The 24,103-nt window shown below is 45.9% G+C and overlaps 1 pseudogene; it reads left to right on the forward strand.

Annotated features, from left to right (window-relative positions):
- Positions 1 to 24,103, forward strand: part of LOC119966166 — a 155,798-nt pseudogene that overhangs the window by 127,869 nt on the left and 3,826 nt on the right.

The following is a 24,103-nucleotide window of genomic DNA, read 5'->3' on the forward strand; positions in this document are numbered from 1 at the left end:
CCAAGATTGGACTGCCAATTTCCACATAACATTGCTCATCTCTACACTGCCTCAGCTGTTCTGTTGCCAACTCATCATCCATGTATTGATTAACTGTCAAACTTGACTATTCTAAGGCACTCTTGACTGGGCCCCAAATTCTACCCTCTTTAAACTTGGGCTACAGAGTTTGGGATGACTATGTCCGAAGTCACACACCAAAAATCATTTACCCCAGCAATCCTGTGATTGATGACCTACATTGGTGGTCTAGTTAAGCAGAGCCTCTTTTTCATCCTTGTATTCAAATCCTACATGGCCAGTGCCTGTCCATTTCTCTGTCTGTGCTCCTCCAGCTCTGGCCTCCAGAACATTCCTGAATTCAATAGTTCTGCTACTTTGTCTGTGCCTCAGCTGCCTTATCCCTAAGCTCTAGGCTGTCCTCCCTAAACATCACCATCTCTACCTTTCTTTCCCAGTTTAATACACTCTTTAAAAATATACCTCTTTGATTAAGCTTGTTGGTCATGTCTTATATATCTCCTGCTGTGCTCAGTGTTATATTTTGTTTTGTAGACTGCCACCGGTAAGCATCTGGGGATGTTTTATTAAGTTTAAGAGACACTATAGATATATAGTTTATAATTTTTAAAAAAGTGTGGCTCCCTCATTTCATGAGGCTTGCACAAGGAAGTGGTAATGTTGCCATCAAATTCAGCAGTTCTTAGAACAAACCCAAAACTTGCAAACGGAATCTTCTGAACAATTCCGGCTTGGGTCACTGTCTGTGTGGAGTCTGCCACATCCTCCCCGTGTTTGCGTAGGTTTCCTTCCGGGTACTCCGGTTTCCTCCTCCACAGTCCAAGGTGTGCAGGTTGAGTGGAATTGCCATGATAACTTGCCCTTAGATTATCATAGAATTTTGGACACTAGTGATTAAACTAGGACAAAAGTTCGGCACAACATCGTGGGCTGAAGGGCCTGTTCTGTGTTGTATTTCTTGCTATGTTCTATATCTTGTGGTGGAGTTTGGTTTAATTGCTTTAATGCCAGACTGGCCCGTTAATGGACAAGATTATCACTGGGATGGTTCGGATAAAGGTAAAACGGTGAATCAATGCCAACAATGCTGTCGTCAGCAGAGCTGACAAGGTTCTGGAGAAGTGCTCCATTTTGTTGAAGGTTTTACCCATGGGGATTTGGGTTGAGGGGGGAGCTGTTGCTTGATGAGAATTGGTGGATAAACCCTTGAAGAAAAAGAACTGGAATTCTTGCCATGGAAGATTGGAGCATTGAAGAACTTTGTGGATGAATCAGTGTCATGTATGCTGACTGACTGCCTGATCAGTCTGTGATATCGATCTTTTTTTGTATCTACGATTTAAAATATAGTTTATATTGGCAATGATATGTCTGTCAAGTCAATTTTAATTATGTGATTTTGGTTCTAATGTTCAGTTAAATGTTTTAAGGTCAAATTTTGTCCATTTGGTTCTTCACTGGGGGTCTTCCAGTAAAGTTTGGCTCGTTAGAGCGTTGTTGGTCTCCACAGGGATCATAACAATGCATTCTTCCTATTCATCATAGGATTAGTAAACCATTCGCATTGTATCGTTTATTTTATGAATACCATTTGACTTGGACCAAATGGTTATTTTGAAATGGGATTCTCCACCTATAATGTAAAGTTTTGCATGCAGCTCTATTGGTTGTTGTTTTGCAAAGTGTATGGTAGAAATATTTGGAGAGCAATATTGGACATATCTTAATCTGATGCGTACTCTGATATAGATTTTGCTCTGATGAAATTGCAGCTTTAACACTGATGTTCGGAAAATCTGTATATTATTTTACAGGGGTTTTGCAGTCACACTACTTTTTGGGAAAACAAACTCTGAGAAATATCTTGAAAGGTGTGAACATTCTTTCCTTCCTGCAGCACCAACTGGCGTCCCCAGAGTAAGTTGACTGACTTTATTTGAACTAAATTTCTGTGTTCGCTGGGAGATGATCTGACCTGACTATAATTTTCCTTTTCAAACTCACTCACACCAGTTTAGTGATGGTGTGCATATATAGCTGAAATACCACCTCGGGACCAAAAATACCAATCTTGGTGTAACAGTCTGGTTCAGCCATGGACAATTGCCAGGGAAAGTTGGGGATGTGAGGGACAAAGTAGAACCAAGACCGAAGACAGTGGCTTTAGAGCATCTTAAATTTATTTGAGGAAATTTTTGCTTGTTCAGTACTAAGTTGACAAGTAGTCATGACAATTTAGAGTGTGTCACCATAGGTCAAGAAGAGGGGCAACTATAAATTCTGGGGACACCATATGTAATGACATGGCGGTGGAAGAGAAGCCATTCTAGCTGGTCCATTGCCTCATGATCCATAAATATAACCAGCGAGTTGCCGTCGCTCACCCAGCTGTGCGGACAGTGGAGAGGCATTGGGAGGAGGATGGTCTGGTACAACATCAATAGACAAGGATGGATAATTTATCAGTGTTATTTGTAACTTGAGCCATTTGGTATTTCAGTGGGGGAAGCCAATTGCCAGAATTCACATGGAATTCTGGGAACCATGGGCATGTGGATTTCTTGTCAGTTGTTCAAGGCTTTACAAATGCCAAGTAAACAAGTTTCTGTTGTAACCTTTTTTTGATTGTATTATGTTGGACTTTCCATATTCCATCTCTTCATGCTGTAGAAGAAATGAAAACGTGAAAGTCGACAAATAAAGATTGACCGGCGACTAACTGGTTGCCAGTATAATCGATGAACCTCTACAACAGGGTGAGAAACAAAAATATTCTTTTTAATATAAAAGCAAATTACTGGGAATGCTGAAAACAAAAGCAGAAAATACTGGACATCTCGGCAGGTCTGACCGCAACTGTGGAGAGAGAAGGGAGGGAGGTAATGTTTTGAGTTGAGATGGTTCTTTGTCAAAATTGGAGAGAACTGGAAATAAGGCCAGATTTGTACTGTTGGTGGTGGTGGTGGTGGTGGTGGGGGGGGGGGGGAGAGAGAAAGAGGGGAAAGAGGGAAGAAGAATGGGTGGAAATTGACATAGATTTTGTGGGCAAAAAGAGAAATGGGGATGATCAAGTCTAAGAAGGATACTGACAGTGGCACATTAAGAGATTAGAATTAGAATGTGTCAAAGGACAAATGGGAACAGGGACTAGTTAGCCTGGGAGGGGGTGCAATGGTGAGGGGAAAACTGATTGGTGGTTGAAGAGATTGATAGAAATAAAATGGGGTGAAGGTGGAGAAGAGAGTTCACAGTCTGAGGTGCTGTTCCTCCAGTTTGTGCTGGAACATTGCAAGGACAGGACATGCGAGCAGGACAGTGAGTTGAAAATGGTAACCGACAGGGAGGTGTAGATTCTGCTTGCGGACAGACCAAAGGTGTTCTGCAAGGCGGTCACCCTTGCATTTAGTCTCTCCAATTTCGTTTTCTTTTATTGATTTTGGGATGTGGGTGTTGCTAGGCTGAGTCACCATGTGTCCATCCCTAATTGTCCTTGAACTGAGTGGCTTGCTTAGCCATTTCAGTGGGGGTAGTTAAGAGTCTGGAGTCACATGTGGGCCAGACTGGGTAAGGATGGTAGATTTCCTTCTCTTAAGGACATTAGTGACAGATGGGTTTGTCCAACCAATCGGCAATGGTCTCGTTAGATTTTTAATTCCAGAGTTTTCTTGAATTCAAATTTCACCACCTGCCGTGGTGGGGAATTCGAACCCAGGACCCCGGGTCAGTGGATTATTAGTCCAGTGACAATACCAACTACGCCACCCGTCCTCCCATGTAGAATAGACCGCATTGGGAGCAGCAAATCCATAGACCAGATTGAAGAGGTGCATGTGAAACACTGCGTTACGTGAAAAGAGTGTTTAGACCCGTGGATGGTGAGCAGGTTGGAGGTAAAGGGGTCAGTTGTTGCACCTATTATGATTGTATGGAAAGGTGCCTTGGAAAGGAGGGTGAGGTTTGTGGGTGATTGAGGAGTGGACCTGGGTATCCCGGAGGGAACACTCCCTGCGACATTCTGACAGGGGGGAGTGAGGGGAAGATGTGTTGGTTGGTGGAATCAGGGTTGGAGTTGGCGGAACTGGAGGAGGAATGATTCTTTGAATGCAGAGGCTGGTGGGGTGAAAAGTGAGTGGGGTGAAAAGTGAGGACAAGTGGAATCCTATCCTGGTTCGTGGGGGAGAGGGGAAGAGGTGCAGGTGATGAGTCGGATATGGTTGAGAGACCTGTCAACCATAGTGGGTGGGAAACCGCAGTTCTGGAAGAAATGAAGACATGTTAACAGCGCTGTTTTAGAAAGTGGCATCATTGCACCATACACAACGGGGGCGGTGGAACGAGGAGAACGGGATGGAGTCCTTGCAGGATGTGGGGTGTGAAGAACTGTTGTCGAGGTAGCTGTGGGAGGTGTGGGTTATAATGGATACTCGTGGACAGTTTATTCCCAGAAATTGAGACAGAATGATCAAGAAATGGAATAGTGAAAAAACGGAGGTGTCAGAGACGGACCATGTGAAGATGATAGAAGGGTGGAATTTGAAGTGAAATTAATACCTTTTTCCAGGTCCAGACTGGAACATGAAGCAGCACCGAAACAGCTGTTGCTGCACCAATGGAAGAGTTGTGGGATGGAGCTGGAGTAGGACTGGAACAAGGAATGTTCCACATATCCCATAAGAGACAGGCAAAACAGGTGCCCCCAAGGTTTGAGGAAATGAGACCTGCTAAAAGAGAAATTGGCCAGTCAGAGGATAAGTTCAGCCAACAGCCTAAATTTGACCCTACATGATTATCCAGTATTTTCTGAAAAATATTCTTTTTCTTGTTTTGGTATAACTAGTTCAATATACTGCCTTATGAGACTTCCATTGACCAACCAGTTCTGCTCTACAGTGACACTAGTTTGATCTCAAACCTTGAACCTTGAAACAAAAACGTAAAATTGTGCTCATGGTGTAATCGATTTTGGTTCAATGCAGGAGCAGCCGGTCAAGCGGAAATTTTTTTTTTTTAAGGTGGTTTAATCTGTATGATCGACTGCATTAACCTGATGCTGATGTGGTGGACCACTTCCAAAAATCCACAGTAGACCTCCGGGACAGGTCACACAGTTTATTCGCATTTCAAACATGGAGGACTCTACTCCAGAGAAACCTCCGAAGTAGCACTCCTCTAATACAGCACTCCACTCTAATACAGCACTCCACTCTAATACAACTTTCACTAAGAGTAGTATTGGAGAAAAAGTCTGCGTTCCACTGTGTTGTCAGGCGGCAATCCAGTATTTATTCACAGAGATGATCCACGACAGATCAGCACAGAGGCTTTGACCTGCTCAGTTTACATTCTGGCTGGTTCAACCCCTCTTTCACACCTGGTGGGCGGCACGTTAGCACTGTTGCTTCATAGCGCCAGGGTCCCAGGTTCGATTTCCTGCTTGGGTCACTATCTGTGCGGCGTCTGCGCGTTCTCCCTGTGTCTACATGAGATTCCTCCGGGTGTTCCGGTTTCCTCCCACAAGTCCTGAAAGACATGCTTGTTAGGTCATTTGGACGTTCTGAATTCTCCCTTTATGTATCCGAACAGGTACTTGAGTGTGGCGACGAGGGGATTTTCACAGTAACTTAATTTCTGTGTTAATGTAAGCCTACTGTGACAATAATAAAATTATATTATGGGGGTGCCTGGAAGAAGTAAATCACCACAACACCGTGGGCATCACATCACAGACACTTTGTTGCAAGTATTATTGCCCATACTTGGTTGTCCTGATGGGATTGTGATGGAGCTGCTACATGCCATATAGTGGAAGATACTCCAAAAGTGCTGTTAAGTAGGAAGTTCCAGGTTTCGGCTCAGAGACATGGAAGGGAATGGTGTGTGATTTGGAGGAGGAACTTAACAGATATGATATTCCTATACATATAGTGCCCTTTTCCTTGGAGGTTAGCATTGTCCAATGGGCTTGTCACTGGCCACATGGTGAATTGGCCACAGATAATTGTAAATTTACACTGTTCATGTTCGAACTACACTACTGGGGTTATCTTGCCATGGCAGGTGGGTGTCGCTGGAAAACTCATTATGTGGCATCTTCCTAATTGGCGAGCAGAATTGACTGCATTTCTCTAACACAGGACTCGCACATATCGGTCAGATCGTAACTTTGTTTCTCAGAATATGGTTCAATATTCAGCTTTCTAATGACCTGGAAACTGAAGGGCCACTTGCTCAATTAATCAAAGAATAGCCTGCCGTTTGTTACTTTTTCCTGTTCTCAATGGGTGCCTCTAATCGACAACACATTTAGATCTACGGGTCTGCTCTTTGAATTTCTGAGAGAGCAGGGCTGGCCTTTGAATGAACAGTGGTCCAATTATCCTTAATTTCTTGGGGAATCCTAGTGAAATGGGATGCTAACTAAAGAATTCTGTTTTGTTTCACTGATAGTTGGCAGTTTTTGCAAATAATGGTTGAGGCATGCGAGCGCAGTCAGCAATGCATGGCAGCCATTACAGGTTGAAATGTGCAATCTTGGTAAGCTGGGGTGGTGCAGCAATATCCAAGTATGCCTTTGTCCTAATCTGTTGAGTGAGTGATTGAAAGTAATATTGATAGGAGGTTAGCCACAAGTCAAAGATCTATTAAATTACCAGATGTTGTTCAGTATTAGGCAAGTGATTGTGCTTAGCAAGGCAAGAGTCAGAATGCAGATGCCAACGCCAGAGGATTGCCTCAGAGTTTCTTAACATACCATTCAGATAAAATGGAAACAGTTCACGTCTTGAAGAAATTTGGTGTTTTGAAATAAACTTAGTACACTAAAATATAATACTTGAATATTGTTGCGACCCTTTGAGAGTGTATGCTGAAGGCTTGCATTAAATAATAATAATTTTATTGTCACAAGTCGGCTTACATTAACACTGCAATGAGTTACTGTGAAAAGGCCCGAGTAGGCAGCATGGTGGCGCAGTGGTTAGCATTGCTGTCTCACAGCACAAGGTCCAGGTTCAATCCTGGCTCTGGTCACTGTCCATGTGGAGTTTGCACATTCTGACAAATTATATTCTTTACCCGTCAGTCTGGTCTCAATAAAACTCGAGAGGGATCTGTAGGTATGTTCTTATTTATTTTAAACAACTTGCAAGGCTGACCCGCTCTATAGAGACTCAGAACAACATAGTCTCCTGAAACTCCCCCAAAAGCCGAGTGATGACAGAGAGACAAAGAGATCTTCTATACATATCATTCAAATGCATCAAGTTTCACATACAAGATTCCATAGGTCATCCTATACACCTCCTGACCTGGCCATATACCCTGATTGGCTCACTTCACATTCCTCAACCCTGTGCCTCTTGTTACCCAGCATTCTTTCACCATCCTCTGCATGAGGCTCCCCTCCCCCCTTCCTGGCCATGCTTTGCTGAATTCCTTTGTTCATTACCATGTTAACTCACTACCATCAGACCGCTCTAGCCTCTACATATTCTAACTAATTATCCCATTTTATATCACATTCGTTGTTCAATTCCTCAATTTGCCCCGGGTTTATGTGGGTTTCGCCCCCACAACCTAAATATGTGCAAGGTAGGTGGATTGGCCATGCTAAAGTTCCCCTTTATTGGGGGGGAAAAAAAATTGGGTACTCAAATTTTTAAAAAGGGAAAAAAAAAGGCCCCAGTCGCCACATTCCGGCGCATGTTCGGTACACCTAGGGAGAATTCAAAATGTCCAAATTACCTAACAGCATTTTTTGGAACTTGTGGAAGGAACCCAGAGTACCCGGAGGAAACCTATGCAGACACTGGGCGAATAGACAGTGACCAATCCTGGGAATCGAACCTGGGACCCTGACGCTGTGTAGCAACGTGCTAACCACTGTGCTACTGGGAACAGTTTTGATTGTAAAACCCTTTTAAAGCAACCCCTCTTACTTTGGTAGTGGTTTGCATTGGTCTTGAATTGCTGATGGTTTAAATCTACAAAAAGATTACAGATTTGTTTTATTAATATTGTATATGCTTGTATCATGTGACTAATGTAAATAATTGTGACAGGTTTGGTGAGCATTGAGGTCCTGTTGAGCAACACTGATCTAGGTGATGAAAGTTGCAAGTTCTGAAGGTGCTGTCAAAGAAGCCTTGGTATAAGTTGTTGCAGTGCACAATGCAACCCGAATGCCCTTGTGGTGACGTTGGGCTGCCAATCAAGCAGCCTGCATTGCTTTGTCCGAGATTTTAAACTTATTGAATATTGCCACTTGCATTCATCCAGGCAAGTGGAGGCACTTGACTTGTGCTTGTTGGTGATGGAGACTTTCAGGTGTTGAATGTGAGCCCCTCACTGCAGAATATTCAACCGCTTTCGCAGCCACATGGTTTCTGTAGTTCTGCCAATTGTCAAAATATCTGGTCAGTAGTGATCCTTAAAATGTTGATGGAGGATTCGGTGATGGTAAAGTCAGATGTCTCATTGAGATCTCTGTTTGGAGGATACCAATTGGCTGGCATCTATGTGGCATGCATTATAGCTTGCTCTGACAAGCTCAGGTGGGTTGTTGCCAACGTTGTGTGGGCTGTCCAGTCATGCCTCTCACTGATTCTCCTTTTACCGCTCAGAACTCTGCCTTCCCCGTTTAATGATTGCAAAGTTTTGTCCATTGAGCAAACATAGAAAATATCATAGAATTTACAGTGCAGAAGGAGGCCATTCGGCCCATCGGTCTGCACCAGCTCTTGAAAGAGCACCCTACCCAAGCCCACACCTCCACCCCATCCCCATAACCCAGTAACCCCACCCAACACTGAGGGCAACTTTGGACACCGAGGACAATTTATCACGGCTAATCCACCTAACCTGCACATCTTTGGACTGTGGGAGGAAACCGGAGCACCCGGAGGAAACCCATGCACACACTGGGAGAACGTGCAGACTCCGCACAGGCAGTGACCCAAGCCAGGAATCGAACCTGGGACCCTGGAGCTATGAGGCAATTGTTCTAACCACTATGCTACCGTGCTGCCAAACCATTGATGTGTGGAAGATCAGATTGATCTGAAGGTGAAGCGATTTCAGAGTCTTCAATAATGTGCTGTAGCCTGTGCATCAACAAATTTATATAACACCTTTAATGTGATTTAAATGTTCCAGATTGTTTCACAGAACATTATCAAGCAAAATTTGACACTAAAACACATGAGATTTTGGAACAGGTGACCAAAAGCTTTGTCACAGAGAGAGGTTTAAGGATTGACTTAAAGAGGAAAAGGAAGGCAAGGAGTTTTTTTTTGCCAGTGCATAAGGTGTACTCAAGGGTAGACCTCTGTTATGGATAGGCCGTGCTCCCTGCACTGAAGAGCATGGAATACTCTGCTGTGGTCATCTCTGACCACATCACCGCATTTGGTGGATCTGAAGTTGGAGGTGGGGCAGGTGCAGCATATGGGATGGAGGCTGGACGTGGGGCTTTTATCAGATCTTGGGTTTGTGCGAAGTGTGAAAATTTCTAGGGCCATAGGGGACTACATGGAAGGGCCATAGGGTACTATGTGGAATGAAGTGCAAATGGGATGGTCTCGCCGTAGATGGTGTGGGGGGTGTTCGAAGCGGTGATATGGGGGGAGATCATCCCGTAAATGAATAGAAAAACCAGGAGGGAATGTCAGGAGTTTGGGTGTAAATAGGGGGTATGCAAACGACTGAACACCAGAGCTTTTGGATACTCGGGAAGAAACAGCAATGTGGTTTGACCTACTATTCACCATTTGGGTGGTTGCCAGCTAAAGCGCTTAAAGGGGTCGGGTACGGGAAAAAAGGCTAGCCACCTGCTTGCTCGGCAGTTGAGATGACCGGAGACTGCCAGGGCGATTGTGCAGGTACGGGAGCCGGGTATGAGCTGGTTTTGGCCCCGGATAAAGTCAATGAGTTGTTTTGGTTCTTTTCTGAGGGGCCAATAGGTCGAAGCCACCGGAGGACGAGCAGGGGATGGTGGAGGTACTTGAGGGGATTGGAGTTTTCTTCAGGTGGGGGAGGAGTTGCGGGAAGAATTGGAGGCACCAATGGGGTAGAGGAGGTCCGCAGGGTCTTGGAAAAGATGCAGACAGGGAAGGCGCTGGGACCAGATGGGTTCCCGGTAGAATTCAATAGAAGTTCACAGATTAGCTGGGGAGGTTTAATGACTCATAGGCACAGGGGTGTTTCCTGAAGATGCTGGGGCAGCTGTCTATCTCCCTCCCTCTGAAGAAAAGGACAAGGACCCCACAAAGTGTGGGTGGTTGTGCCCAATTTCTTTAGTTAACATGGATGCAAAACTTTGGGCCAGGTCTTGGCATTGAGGTTGTAATGTTGCCTCTAGGAGGTTGTGGGGGAAGACCAGATGGGATATGGGAAGGGTTGAATGCTGTTGACTAATGTGAGGCGTTACTTAACGTGGTTCTCCTCACCGGCATTGGGCCCAGACTGAATGCTGGCCAGACTGTCTCTGGGCGCAGAAAGGGCATTTGACACAGTTGAATAGAGCTACCTGTTGCAGTGAAAGAGAAATTTGAGATCAGTCCGAGGTTTGAGTCCTGGGTTAGGCTGTTGTATGATTCACTGACTGAGAGTGTGAAAATGAACAACTTCATTTCTGGGTTGTTTAGGCTGCACAGGAGGACGAGGCAGGGACATCTTATGTCCCTTCTTCTATTCGTACTGTTTGGCAATTGCTTTGAGGGCCTCAGTTAAGTGAACGGAGGGGGGGCTGCTATAGAGCATAGGGGTGTCCCTGTACGTGGATGATTTGCTTTCCAAACGTAAGGGATCCTGAGCCAGTTATGGAGGATAAGGGCATATTAGAGGTTTGGCTCCTTCAGGGTATAAACTGAATGTTGGGGGAGAGTGTGCATTTTGTGGTTAGTCTTCGAGGGGATGAGCTGGGCTGGCGGCGACTAGTTTTCACTATTTGGGGATCTGGGTCGTTTCAGACTGGGCGCAACTTCGCAATAAATTTTGCGAGCCTGGTGAGTAGGATTAAAAGTGGGAGAGCCCATTGTCGTTGGCGGACCAAATTCAATCTATTAAGATTAATGTTTTGCCATGATTCGTGTTCTTGTTTCAACGTCTCCCAGTTTTTCCACCAGAGTCGTTTTTTCGGGAAATGGAGCAGCTCATAACTAGTTTCATTTGGGCAGGAGAACTCCTCTGATTGGGAGGGGGGGGTCCTACAGCAGGAGAAGCAGGTGGGGGGTGGTTGACACTGCCAAACCTGATGTATTAGTACTAGGCAGCTAATTCGGAGAATGGTTAGTGGTTTGGGAATCAGGAACTTATTTGGCTGAGGATGGAATCTGGGTCCTGTAAAGGGAAGAGCTTTGAGGGATTGCCATGGCATCTCTGCCGGTTTTTCCCAATTAAATATTCTTCAAACCCCGTGGTGGTCTCCATGTTAAAAATATGGCAGCAACTCCGTCAACATTTTAAGTTGAGGACAGTGTCAATCTGTAGGAACCATTTGTTTGAGTTAGTAAAATAGGAACCTACATTTGGGGGGTGGCGATGATGAGAGATGTTTCTGGAGGGGCGGTTTTCCAGCTGGGAAGAGTTGAAGGAGAAAGCAGGGCTGGTGGAGTGGGGTGGCAGCACATCCAGGATATGTGGGGCGGATCATGGGGGAATAACAGGTTTTGGTGGAAGGAGTGAAGGCCAGCTGACAGGAAGTGGGGACCCATTTTGGAGGTGGGTGGTGTGGAGTGAGGCCCTTCATGGGGTGGATGCCTAATTTAGCTAAAGGTGGTTTTTCGGGCACATCTCACCGAGGCCAGGATGAGTCGCATTTTTTATTTTTTTTTGAAGGGGTTGAGGATAATTGAGAGTGGTGCTCAGAAGGCTTGCTCACCATGTGTGCATGTTCTTGTCCTGTCCTAAGCTGGTTGGTTTTTGGGGGCCATTTTCTTAGCACCATAATGACTATCCTGAATGTGGATCTAGAGCCATGCCCGTTGTTAGCTACATTGGGGTGTCGGACCAGCCGGAGCTGAGGACGGGGACGGGGGCTGATGCTTTAGCATTCGTCTCTTGTTGTGCCCGGAGGCGGAATTTATTGAGTTGGAGGCAGGTGACACTGCCGAGTGCCGGAGCATGGCTGGATGATTTGATGGAGGTTTTGTACCGTGAGAAGATCAAGTTTACAGTGAAGGGGTTGATCAATGGGTTCTATTGTAGATGGAGCCCGTTTATATTGCACTTTAAGGAACCTGTCACTGTTGTTGTTATTGGTGGCGGGGTGGGGGCGTTAGGTGTTACATTGCTTTTATTGTTATATATGGGTTATTGGGGCTATGATTTTATAAAATAATACAAGTTCAATAAAAAGGAAAAGGTCGAGAGGTGGAAAGGTTTGTGGTGGAAATTGAAGAACTCCGTCCTTGATAGCAGAAGGCACATTGGAATAGTCAAGTTCAATGTGAGAAAGGTAAGCAAGAACATTGGTTTTCAGCAAGCAGATCTCAAGTTAAATATGACACAAGTTGCAGGTGCCATCTTTTCCACTCTTGCTACTAAGGGGGATCCAAGATAGGGTAGTGTCTAGAGGATTGGTTGGGGAGAGAAGTGTCTCAGATATGTACAAGGAGTTCATGGGGGCGGAGGAGACGCAGACCGAGGAGTTGGGAGGGGAGATTGAGGAAGGCCTGTGGGCGGACGCGCTGAGCAGGGTCAATCGAACTGCAACATGGGGCAAGCTTGGCCTGATTCAATTTAAGGTCGTCGACCGGGGCCCACATGACAGTGTCTCCGAGGAGCAGATTCTTCGCCGTTGAGGACAGATGTGTAAGTGTCTGAGTGGACCGGCAGACCCTGTCCACATGTTTTGGGCTTGTCCAAAACTTAGAAGATACTGTCAGGGGTTTGAGGACGTTATGTCCAGAGTACTGAACACGAGGGTGGCAATGAGTCCAGAGGTGGCGATTTTTGGGGTTTCACAGGCCCCGGAAGTCCAGGGGGAGAAAGAGGCCTCACGGTAGCATGGTGGTTAGCATCAATGCTTCACAGCTCCAGAGTCCCAGGTTCGATTCCCGGCTGGTCACTGTCTGTGTGGAGTCTGCACGTCCTCCCCGTGTGTGCGTGGGTTTCCTCCGGGTGCTCCGGTTTCCTCCCACAGTCCAAAGATGTGCGGGTTAGGTGGATTGGCCATGCTAAATTGCCCGTGGTGTAAGGTTAATGGGGGGGATTGTTGGGTTACGGGTATACAGGTTACGTGGGTTTAAGTAGGGTGATCATGGCTCGGCACAACATCGAGGGCCGAAGGGCCTGTTCTGTGCTGTACTGTTCTATGTTCTATCTTGGCCTTTGCTTTCCTGGTAGCCCGGATCCGGTAGGTGGATACTTCTAGCTTGGAGGGACTCGAAGCCCCTGAAGTCGGAAGCCTGGCTGTCAGACATGGCGAGTTTCCTGGGCTCAGAAAATCAAGTTTTCCTCGAGAGGGTCATTGTTAGGGTTCGCCCAGAGGTGGCAACCGTTCATTGACTTCTTTGCGGAGAATTAATCGGCTGGGGGTGGGGGCAGTGGGGTTAGGGGAATGTAGTAAAGGGGTCAATTATGCAGATCCAAGTGGGCGGGCTACGGCAATTGTACTTTGTTTACAGTACAGTCCTTTTGTTTTCCTCGTTCTGTAATTCTACTGTTTACAGTGCCAAAAAATACCTCATTAAAATTGTTTATTAAAAAAAAATGACAAGTTCTTAGCTGTCTATTTCAGCCTCTCAGTTGCATGGGCGAAGGATGAATCAGTGGCGCAGGAATGGCTGACCATTGTAGTACTGGCCAAAGATGATGGGCGCGATTCAGTGATCACGTTGACCCAGCGCGGATCCGGATGCATCGGTGAATTGTGTAAGAGCCCCAAATCAGGCTCCGTGTTGGGCAGATCGAGGCACCCGATTTCCTCCACCCAGTGCGATCTGGATCTCGCTCTCGCTGGGCAAGATCCAGATCTGCAAATTTAAATGAGCCTTATGGCTCATTTAAATATCTGCACGCCGGTTTCACCCGGCACCCAAGGTCTTGGCGGCCGCACTTGCGAGACCTCGCCAGGGTGACGTTTAGTACTGGTCCACAGAAACGTGGACCAGGTGTAACTGCACCTTGGAGACCCCTGGTGGTTAGGGACAGGGAAGGGTGGGTACCCTGGCTCACTGTCTTGATTCTGGATACATTAGAACTGCCAAGGGCACAGGGACACTGCCAGGGTGGGCAGCACGATAGCATTGTGGTTAGCACAATTGCTTCACAGCTCCAGGGTCCCGGGTTCGATTCCGGCTTGGGTCACTCTCCGTGCGGAGCCTGCGCGTTCTCCCCCGTGTGTGTGTGGGTTTCTTCCGGGTGCTCCGGTTTCCTCCCACAGTCCAAAGATGTGCAAGTTAGGTGGATTGGCCATGATAAATTGCCCTTCGTGTCCAAAATTGCCCTTAGTGGTTGGATGGGGTTTACTGGGTTATGGGGATAGGGGTGGAGGTCTTGACCTTAGATAGGGTACTCTTTCCAAGAGCCGGTGCAGACTCGATGGGCCGAATGGCCTCCTTCTGCACTGTAAATTCTATGATAATCTATGAGGGTGCCAGACTGGCACTACCAGGTCTCGGCCCTGGGCCCGGTGGGGCCTTGCATTTGGGGTGTTTGTGGGGGGTGTGGTGGGGGTTCCCCAGGGCCTCAACAAGGGTGGGGGGGGAAGAGAGAGATCAGGGATGCCGATCGAAATGGCGCCCTAATCTGCGAGCAACCGTTTCTGCTGCCGTTCTGCAGCCTCGGCAAGGAGAAACCCCGAAGGTCAACAAAAACTGCAAAGTGCCATTGAATAGTAAGGTGTTTCTTGATACTGCAGGCCGCCGAGAAATTCCCTGCTAAACAGCCCAAAAGCTGATTTTAGCATTTGTCCACTGAATTGCACTCAATGATTTCAGTCTCACCCAGTAAGGATGTTGAGTGCAAAGTCTGTTAATTTAGCAACGTTAATGGAGCTGGTAGTGGTGGGGTAGAGCTGGGTGTCATTAGTCTACATGTGAAAACTGACTTTGTGTTTTCTGTTGAGGTCACTGATGGGGGACCATATAGATGAGAAATAGACGGATGCTTGGGGGACACCAGATGTAACAGGAATGGGAAGAGAAGCTATTTGAAAATGAAATGAAGTGAAAATCGCTTAATGTCACAAGTAGGCTTCAAATGAAGTTACTGTGAAAAGCCTCTAGTTGCCACATTCCGGCGCCTGTTCGGGGAGGCTGGTATGGTATTTGGGTGATTCTCTGTCTACAATTTGATAAGAAAGGATCTAGGCAAGTGGCAACCCCACCAGTTGGACAATGATAGTGAGCAGAAATGACTGCAAGTGGGAGGTAACTACGTTTATTGCTGGTGTTTGGATGAGGAAAACACTCCAATGTAATAATTGACAAATTGTGACAGTGGTGCTGGCTAATACATTTTGTCTTGTTATAATGAAAGGAACTTGGGAGCTTTTTGTGAAATGCTGATTTGTAATGATCTTGGTGAATTATAATAACTTTCTCTTGCACTTCCTACCATTTCTATATGGGTGAATCCTGTGTTTTAGCAGAAGTAGAGCTCTGATTCCGATCATGACTGGTGAGATGCTTTAGTCTTTGCACTCTGGATTTTGGACTTTGCAGGCTCTCTGAAAGATTGAGTGATCTGTCCAGGGGGAAGACCTAGTCATTGGGAGAAGGGGTAGCATGTTGTGTATTAACTGTGGTGAGATTGGGGCTTGCAGGACAAAGGGTGAGTGCTTTGAATATAGTTTCCATTTCCCCTTTGACCATTGTCCCTTGTGCCATGCCACATCACTGTTGCCACTCTTGCTGCATCCTAGCTTTCTGAAGATCACTACCATGTAAGACGATAGATAAGGAATTGGCCATCCGAAGGTGGCAGAACAATTGGCGTTCACAGTCAGCACATCTGCACCAGGTGTGCTGACTGTCTCGTCTGTGGAAGTTTTGTTTGCAGGTGACCACACCATGGCAAGTTTTCTTACAAATCTCCATGCAGTCAATCCACTTGTGATGAAGTCAGAATTCTTCTTCATCTTCACTGTTCAGTTCACATCAGTTGCATAGTTACTGATGCACCTTTTGGCATTCTCCTTCTCAGCAGTGGCACTCAAGTTTAACATCTATGTCCATCTGAATAGAAATTGCACAGTGCCGTGCAGACTCTATGCAGATTAAGAGGGCAAATCAAATGTTGTTTATTGCAAAGGGAATTGAATATAAAAGTAGGGAACTTTTGCATTAGTTGTAAAAGGTGTTGGTGAGACCATGTCTGGAGTACAATGTACAGCTTTGGTAATTTTACTTGGGATATAATGGCATTAGAAGCTGTTCAGAGGCAACTCATGCGACTGATTCCTGGGATGAAGTGATTGTCTTGTGAGGACATTTTAGACAGGGTGAGCATATATATACCCAGTGGAGTTCAGGAGAATCAGAGGTGATCATATTGAAATATAAGATCCTGAGGGGACTTGATGTAGTTGATACTGAGAGGATGTAGTTGATACTGAGAGGATGTTTCCCCTTATGGGAGAGAGTCGAACTAGGGTTTCCCATTTATGACTAAGATTAAGGCAGTTTTTTCTTTACAGTTGTTAGTCTGTGGAATTATCTTCCCCAAAGACTGGAGGCTGGACCATTGAATACTTCTAAGACAAAGTTAGATATATTCTGATTGGCCAAGGGTGTCAATAGACAGGAAAATAGAGTTGAAGCCTCAATCAGATCAGCCATGATGTTAGAAATGGTGGAGCAGGCTCGAGGGGCTGAGTGGCCTACGTCTTCTAATTTATATGTCTGCTGCAGAATTCTCCCTGCCCCAGTAATTGAGAGTTATGATTTACCCAGAGAAAAATCACCTAAGATGTTTAAACTCGATCTAAAGTGAATATTGCATTGGTGTCTGCTCTATGTCCAGTGATTGTGCACCCTCTTGAGGGGTCAGCCTTGTAAGTGTCACAGCAAGTGTTGCTGGACATGCTTATGTCATCCTCTTATGAATTTGTGAGCTGGGTTATTTGTGATCGCCCACCTGTAATCCTCTCCCTCACATCAGTGTGCTTTTTACAAGGAAACAGGCATATTTATCCCATCAAACCTATTCATTTCATGAGGGTGACTGAAACAGGTGCATTAGATTGGGATGTATTAGATTCGGAAGAATCGATGTGTAGAAAGTAAACGATGGGTGTTGCTTAAATTTGAGTCATGTTAAGGAGTACTGTGAGGCACAGTTAGATTGGCGGGCGGCAGGCTTAAATCTGAAGAAGAGCCATACAGGCTTGAAACATTAACTCTGTTTCTCTTTCTAAAGATGCTGCAAGACCTGAGTTGCCAACATTTTCTGTTTTGTATTTCATATTTTCAGCATCTGTGGTATTTTGCTTTTATAAAAAACGAAGAACAATACAGCACAGGAACAAGCCCTTCGGCCCTCCCATGCCTGCGCCGACCATGGTACCTGCCTGAACTAAAACCGTATGCACTTGGGGAGTCCGTATCTGTCCATTTCCACCCTATTCACATATTTGCCTGGATTCCACTTAAATGCCACCTGTTCTCATCACCTCCCCAGGCAGCATGTTCCATATGTTTACCACCCTCTCTGTTTTAAAAAAAAAAAACCAAAAAAAAAAAACTTGCCTCGCTCATGCATTTTAAACCTATGTCCCCTAGCACTGACTCTCCTACCTTCGGAAAGAGCATCTGACTATCCACTCTATCCATGCCACTCATAATCTTGTAGACCTCAATCAGGTCGCTTCTCACTGTCGTTCCAGTGAGAACAGACAGAGTTTATCTAACCTCTCATAGCTAATGCCCTCCATACCAGGGAACATCCTAGTAAACCGCTTCTGTAGCCTTTCCAAAGCATCCACATTATTCTGGCAGTGTGGTGACCAGAATTGTACACCATATTTCAAATGAGGCTTAACATTGCCCTGTACAACTGCAACATAACTTGTCAATTTTTAAATTCAATTCCCCGACCGATGAAGGCCAGCATGCCGTATGCCTTCTTGACCACCTTATCCACATGCGTTGCCACTTTCGGTGATCGGTGGCCATGCACACCCAGATCTCTCTGCTTGTCAATACTCGCAAGAGTTCTACCATTTACTGAGGAATCACTATATGCATTAGACCTTCCAAAGTGCATTACCTCACACTTGTCCGGATTACCTCACACTTGTCCGGATTACCTCACACTTGTCCGGATTACCTCACACTTGTCCGGATTACCCCTCACTTGTCCGGATTACCTCACACTTGTCCGGATTACCCCTCACTTGGCCGGATTACCCCTCGCGTGTCCGGATTTCCTCACACTTGTCGGATTACCTCTCACTTGTCACATTCCATCTGCCATTTCTCTGCTCAAGACTCTAACCAGTTTATATCTTGCTGTATCCTCTGACAATCCTCTTCACTATCTGCAACTCCACCAATTTTTGTGTTGTCTGCGAACTTCAGACCAGCTACATTTTCTTTCAAATCATTTATATACACTACGAACAACAAAGGTCCCAGAACTGATCCCTGTGGAATGCCGCTAGTCACAGCCTTCCATTCAGAAAAGCTCCTTTCTACTGCTACCCTCTGTCTTCTATGCCCAAGCCAGTTCTGTATCCAACTTGGCAGCTCTCCTCTGATCCTATGTGACTTCACCTTTTGTACCAGTCTACCATGAGGTACCTTGTCAAAGACTTTACTGAAGTCCATGTGTACAACATCTACTGCCCTTCCCTCATCTATCATCTTTGTCACTTCCTCAAAAGACTTGACTTCCCCTTCACAAAACCATGCAGTTCATCACTAATAAGTCCAGTTTCCAAATACGAGTAAATCCTGTCTCTTAAGAATCTTTTCCAATAATTTTCCGACCACTGACGTAAGGCTAACCGGCCTATAATTTCCTGGATTATCCTTGCTGCCCTTCTTAAACAATGGAACAACATTGGCTACTCACCAGTCCTCTGGAACTTCATCTATAGCCAATGAAGATACAAAGATTACTGTCAAAGTCCCAGCAATTTCCTCCCTTGCCTCCCTCAGTATTCTGGGGTAGAACCCATTAGGCCCTGGGGACTTATCTACTTTAATGCTTTTGAAGATGCCCAGCACCTCTTTATCAATATCAACATAACTCAGAATGTCTACACACTCTACCCTATACTCCTCATCCACCAAGTCCTTCTCTTTGGTGAATACTGAGGCAAAGTATTCAATTGGTATTTTTCCTCTGGTTCCATACATAGATTTCCTCCAATATCCTTGACTGAACCAACCCTTTCTCTGGCTACCCTCTTGCTCTTTACATATGTATAAAATGCCATAAGGGATTTTATTTAATCCTGTTTGCCAACGACATTTCATGACCCCTTTTAGCCTTCCTAACTCCTATCTTAAGTTCCTTCCTACTTTCTTTATATTCTTCACGGGCTTCATCGGTCCTTAGCCTTTTAGACCAGGGGTGGGAAAACTACGGCCCGCGGGCCGCATGCGGCCCGCCAAAGGTCTTTATGCGGCCCACCAAGATCAAGTCATTTAAAAAAAATAAAAAAAATAATTTTTTTTTTTAAATAATTTTTTTTAATTTTAAGGTTAATGGGGGGGGGGGGGGGGGGGGGGGGGGGGGGGGGGGCTGTTGGGTTGCAGGTATAGGGTGGATACGTTGACTTGAGTAGGGTGATGATTGCTCGGCACAACATGTGTTTCATGTGAAGTTTCTACTTTAAAATATTAATTAATAAAAATTAATTGCTTTTTTTTCTTTAAAAATCTTTTATTTTGGCTATTTTAAATATTAATTATTTTACTTAATATACTATGCAGCCCTTTAAAATTGTGAATTTCTGAATGTGGCCCTTGCACGGAAATGTTTGCCCACCCCTGTTTTAGACATTACATCAGAGCCTGTATATAAATTGGCAAATCTGCTCCCTTTTCTTGAACTGGTGATGTTATTAAATTGCCTCCTGCACTTTTTCCCCAAGACCAGAGCACAATGCTCTGGTTGCTTACTTTCTAAGCCCCCCACAGCTATGCCACCTTGTTGAGAGCTGCAGATTTCTTCCATTGCTGGGGGGAGGGGGGGGGGAAAGACTGCACCGAGCAGTAATGTCAGAAATGTATCATTACATTTGGGTGCTGTCCTAGCTCCCTGTGCACCCGCCTTATATACCCCCTGGTTCCTGCACATTCTATTTCTATAATTTATTTCTTTTTAAGTAGATGATACCTGTTGCATAGATTGGAGGTGCAAAACTGGAAATCAAAATTTATGTGGCAGGATTCTCCCATCCAGTGGCAGAGTGTCCACGGCATCTGAAACGCCGTCGCGTTTCACAACGGCGTGAAATGGCCGCTGGGAGTACCGATTCTGGCCCCGACAGGGGGCCAGCACGGCGCTGGCGTGGTGCACGGCGCTCCAGCCTCCCATCCCGGTGCGAACTGTGCACTGTGGGATCCGCGCTTGCGCAGTGGCGCCGGCGCCAACATGGCACGGGAGTTCAGGGGCCGGCGAGGAAGAAAATAAGCCCGGCGAGTGAGAGGCCGGCCCGCCAATTGGTGGTCCCAACCGCGGGCCAGGCCCCATCGGAGGCTGCCCCCGAACCTTCGTGCAGAGTTCCCACCGGGTGTGGGAGGCGCCAGCGGGACTCTGCCTTTTTAGAGCGGCCGCCCAGCCCACATGGGCTGGAGAATCGGCGGACCCGCCGCGTACAGCGGCCCGTGACTGGTGCCGCGAACGCGCTGGCGCCAGTTCTCCGCTCGGCGGAGAATCGTGTGCCGGCATCGGGTCGGCGTGGCCCGATTGCGGGGGTTCTCCCAGCCCGGGCTGGGAGAATCCCGCCCATGATCTTTAGTTGAGCTAAATTAACTAATGCGTTGACTTGATGGCTATCTTCCCCCACACAACGTGGGGGACCCCCCCCCCCCCCCCCCCACCCCCACCCCCCACCCCCAAACTTGGAAACTGCCTTCACCATATTCTTTCGACTCTTACGGACAGAGAGACACAGTGAACTACTTTATCCACTCACTATCTGTCCATAAGCAGAGGTCTTTTAAAATTATTTGAAAAGTAGACTGTTTTACCTAAACCCTTAGTTAATGTGGTCTAATTTTATTAGTAGCACGCCCTCGTTATGGTTAACTCAGAAGTCTTTCACATTCAAACCCAGGGAAATGAAATGGAAAATGAAAATCGCTTATTGTCACGAGTAGGCTTCAATGAAGTTACTGTGAAAAGCCCCTAGTCGCCACATTCCGGCGCCTGTCCGGGGAGGCTGGTATGGGAATCGAACCGTGCTGCTGGCCTGCTTGGTCTGCTTTAAAAGCCAGCGATTTAGCTGAGTGAGCTAAACCAGGGAGAGCGGTGTTGGGAAGGATGTTTGCAACCTGACCCACTGCACATTCAGTAAGGAGGTGTTTTTCCAACTTTGAGTAACAACGTTAAAAGAACCACTGAAATTAATGTTAGTTCATTTCCAGACCTTCAGAGTCCAGAGGGTGTTCCTTTGGTGGAGTTCAGTTCAGATGAGTTCCTGGTTGGAGACAACAACACAAAAATCCTTGAAAGCGAATGAAAATGTTTTAAAATGAAACCGACTGCAAGGAGTCATGAGATGGTGGACAGCTGCTTGGTTGGCCAGGAATCCTGCTGTTGGCCTTTCTGTTTGGAAGTCATCAGCAGCTTGTTTCATAGTTCTCAACTGAAAATAGATTTCAAAATAGCCACTTGAGTCATGTCACTTCCTTAACATAGAACATAGAACAGTACAGCACAGAACAGGCCCTTCGGCCCTCGATGTTGTGCCGAACAATGATCACCCCACTTAAACCCACGTAACCCGTATACCCGTAACCCAACAATCCCCCCATTAACCTTACACTACGGGCAATTTAGCATGGCCAATCCGCCTAACCCGCACATCTTTGGACTTCTTCCACAGTTATTTTAAAAAAGTATTTCTATCTGGTGTCTAGGTCTGGCCTTTGTTTCATGGCTTATAATGACCCAGTCTTTACCCACCTACGTTGAGAATCTTGTTTTGGGAAACTATTGGCAGATACAAAATGCAAATTGTGTCCATTTTCCCCTCAGTGGCCCCCTTTTTAAATGGACATGGACAGCCCGAAGTGTGAGGTGGGTCTGTTATTGGCTCTGCAGTAATACCTAGTTTGGATTTCTGCTTTCCTGATTTCATGATTATGATTTCCTTGCATTTGGATTTGAGATTTCACAAGGGTGAGAGGGAGAACTCTTCTTGTTCTTGTAACTCCTGTTGGAAACTTCTGAAACAGATGGACAAACCTGAGTCAAATGACCTGTAGCAGCTACCTTTTGGTGCCGCAAATGTCCATTTAAAAAATAGCAAATATACACTGAGTTCTATTCATGTCTTATTGACATGACAGTTGATTTGATTGATTTAACCTATGATTTCACAGAATGTCTGTCGATTTTGTTTTGGAAGAGAGATATTTTTACAAATGAATTTTGCAGTTCATATGTGAAATACCATGGTCGTTATTTAAAAAGGAATGAAACTGGACTGACCACCTGCATTAACCTAGGTACCGGAAATGGCATTGCCAGCTCTGTCGACCCTGCAAAGTCGCCTATACCAACATCTGAGGCCTTGTGCCAAAATTGAGAAAGCTGTCTCACAGACTAGCCAAACAACAGCCTGACATCATACTGACAAAATCATAGTTACAATAATGTCCCAGATACTACCATCATCATTCCTGGCTATGTCCTGTGCCACTGGCAGGACAGACCAGCAGAGATGGTGGCATAGTGGCACACAATACGGAGGAATTGTCCTTGCTGGGGGACTTCAATGTCCATCATGAGGACTTGTTCAGTATTCACAGCACAGATCAAGCTGGCTGGGTCCTAAAGGACATAACTGTTAGACAGCCTGGCAGGTGATGTGGGAACCAACAAGAGGGTATAACATACTTGACCTCATCCTCACCAACCAGCCTTCTGCAGATGCATCTGTCCATGACCATGTCAGTAGGAGTGATAACCGCACAGTCCTTGTGGAGACAAAAGTCCCATCTTCACGTTGAGGATACCTGCCATTGTGTTGTGTAGCACAACCACCATGCTAAATGAGGTCGACATCGAACAGATGAAGCAATTCAAGACTGGGCATCCATGAGGCGCTGTGGGCCATCAGCAGCAGAAGAATTGTACTCTGCCACAGTATGTAATCTCATGGCCTGCAATATCCCCCTCTCTGTCATTACCATCAAGCCAGGGGATCAACCCTGGTTCAAGGAAGAATGCAGGAGACATGGCAGGAGCATGCCAGGCATATCTAAAAATCTGATGAAACGACAACACAGAACTACTTGCATGCCAAACAACATGAGCAGCAAGTGATAAGACAGAGCTTGAATAATTCCACAACAAATGGATCAGATCTGTTGCACGTTTTGCTATGAGTGTAAAACGCGTTTATTGGGGTGTATTAACTTGCCTGTGTTAAAGGCCGTGTGCTTAACACCACTAGGCTCTGTCTTATGTATTTTTCAGCTCAGGAGTCGCCAGTTGCCATATAGACAACTCACATATATTCCAAGGTCAAGTTCAAAGTAATAAAACGATACACCGATTAGTAAGTTCCAAACGATCAATATTTATTATACAATTATAATAAATACGCATGCACACACTAAGGGACTAAGCTATGACTAGACTAAGCAAACAGAATACTTAACTACACAGGAACAGGCAAGGTCAGGGAGCGAGGCCTTCGTCCCGGTCTTGGGCTGCAACCTTCAGAAAGCGTGCTGGTCACTGGGGGTCTAGCGGGCTTAGTTCGCGTAGCGAGCGTCGTACTGGCACTTACGGTTCGGCGGCTGGTGCTCAACGGCTGGAGTCAGGATACAGCTTCAAGTTCTTGGTCAGGGCCGGAGCACGAAACAACAGACAGGACCATGTGTGGGGGTCTATATTTATAGGGGTCCCCAATGTCCTTCCCTCTTCTTGGGCGGGCTTTACCTTTGGTTATCTA

Source organism: Scyliorhinus canicula, chromosome 5 (assembly GCF_902713615.1).
Source record: "Scyliorhinus canicula chromosome 5, sScyCan1.1, whole genome shotgun sequence".
Classification (NCBI taxonomy): Eukaryota; Metazoa; Chordata; class Chondrichthyes; order Carcharhiniformes; family Scyliorhinidae; genus Scyliorhinus; species Scyliorhinus canicula.